The sequence below is a fragment of the Bombus huntii genome, unplaced genomic scaffold (assembly GCF_024542735.1).
Source record: "Bombus huntii isolate Logan2020A unplaced genomic scaffold, iyBomHunt1.1 ctg00000142.1, whole genome shotgun sequence".
Taxonomy (NCBI): Eukaryota; Metazoa; Arthropoda; class Insecta; order Hymenoptera; family Apidae; genus Bombus; species Bombus huntii.
Window position 1 is genome coordinate 105,523 of NW_026099387.1, and position 2,215 is coordinate 107,737.

A 2,215-nucleotide genomic window follows, 5' to 3' on the forward strand; every position below is an offset into this window, starting at 1 on the left:
TCCCTGGTTGATCCTGCCAGTAGTCATATGCTTGTCTCAAAGATTAAGCCATGCATGTCTCAGTACATGCCGCATTAAGGTGAAACCGCGAATGGCTCATTAAATCAGTTATGGTTTCTTAGATCATACCTACATTTACTTGGATAACTGTGGTAATTCTAGAGCTAATACATGCAAACAGATTCCGACCAGAGATGGTAGGAATGCTTTTATTAGATCAAAACCAATCGGTGGCGGATGGCTCGTCTGTCCGTCCATCGTTTGTTTTGGTGACTCTGAATAACTTTGTGCTGATCGCATGGTCATCTAGCACCGGCGACGCATCTTTCAAATGTCTGCCTTATCAACTGTCGATGGTAGGTTCTGCGCCTACCATGGTTGTAACGGGTAACGGGGAATCAGGGTTCGATTCCGGAGAGGGAGCCTGAGAAACAGCTACCACATCCAAGGAAGGCAGCAGGCGCGCAAATTACCCACATCCCGGCACGGGGAGGTAGTGACGAAAAATAACGATACGGGACTCATCCGAGGCCCCGTAATCGGAATGAGTACACTTTAAATCCTTTAACGAGGACCAATTGGAGGGCAAGTCTGGTGCCAGCAGCCGCGGTAATTCCAGCTCCAATAGCGTATATTAAAGTTGTTGCGGTTAAAAAGCTCGTAGTTGAATCTGTGTGTCACAGTGTCGGTTCACCGCTCGCGGTGTTTAACTGGCATTATGTGGTACGTCCTATCGGTGGGCTTAGCTCCTCGCGGGCGGTCCAACTAATATCCCATCGCGGTGCTCTTCACTGAGTGTCGAGGTGGGCCGATACGTTTACTTTGAACAAATTAGAGTGCTTAAAGCAGGCTACCTTCGCCTGAATACTGTGTGCATGGAATAATGGAATAGGACCTCGGTTCTATTTTGTTGGTTTTCGGAGCCCCGAGGTAATGATTAATAGGGACAGATGGGGGCATTCGTATTGCGACGTTAGAGGTGAAATTCTTGGATCGTCGCAAGACGGACAGAAGCGAAAGCATTTGCCAAAAATGTTTTCATTAATCAAGAACGAAAGTTAGAGGTTCGAAGGCGATCAGATACCGCCCTAGTTCTAACCATAAACGATGCCAGCCAGCGATCCGCCGAAGTTCCTCCGATGACTCGGCGGGCAGCTTCCGGGAAACCAAAGCTTTTGGGTTCCGGGGGAAGTATGGTTGCAAAGCTGAAACTTAAAGGAATTGACGGAAGGGCACCACCAGGAGTGGAGCCTGCGGCTTAATTTGACTCAACACGGGAAACCTCACCAGGCCCGGACACCGGAAGGATTGACAGATTGATAGCTCTTTCTTGATTCGGTGGGTGGTGGTGCATGGCCGTTCTTAGTTGGTGGAGCGATTTGTCTGGTTAATTCCGATAACGAACGAGACTCTAGCCTGCTAAATAGACGTAACTTATGGTATCTCGAAGGCCCCCGGCTTCGGTCGGTGGGTTTTTACTACCAACGTACAAACAAATCTTCTTAGAGGAACAGGCGGCTTCTAGCCGCACGAGATTGAGCAATAACAGGTCTGTGATGCCCTTAGATGTTCTGGGCCGCACGCGCGCTACACTGAAGGAATCAGCGTGTTTTCCCTGGCCGAAAGGCCCGGGTAACCCGCTGAACCTCCTTCGTGCTAGGGATTGGGGCTTGCAATTATTCCCCATGAACGAGGAATTCCCAGTAAGCGCGAGTCATAAGCTCGCGTTGATTACGTCCCTGCCCTTTGTACACACCGCCCGTCGCTACTACCGATTGAATGATTTAGTGAGGTCTTCGGACTGGTGCGCGGCCAATGTGATAAGCATTGCCGATGTTACCGGGAAGATGACCAAACTTGATCATTTAGAGGAAGTAAAAGTCGTAACAAGGTTTCCGTAGGTGAACCTGCGGAAGGATCATTAACGATACGATACCAAAAGAATTTGACTTGAACACATATAAAAACTATGAAATATATATCACAATGGTCGGTAAGGAGCCGTACTCCTCCTGTATCGACGAAAGTATATACGACGTATTAACAAGCTATATACTTTAACAAACGAAAACGCCAGGGAGCTTGGCAACCTCCGTTGGCACGAATAGAAATATTCTTAAGGAGGAGACGACCCTCCAGCTACGGAATTATACGAAGAGAAGGTGGCACTCTCTCTCGATCATCGGGATGAAGAGATATATATATACAAGTATAA

At 48.1% G+C, this 2,215-nt stretch overlaps 1 non-coding gene across 1 annotated transcript; it reads left to right on the forward strand.

Annotated features, from left to right (window-relative positions):
* LOC126877288 (small subunit ribosomal RNA) lies at nt 1-1,924 on the forward strand. The gene has a single exon (XR_007694899.1). It is a non-coding gene; the product is annotated as a small subunit ribosomal RNA (ribosomal RNA).
* The last annotated feature ends 291 nt before the right edge of the window (nt 1,925-2,215 follow it).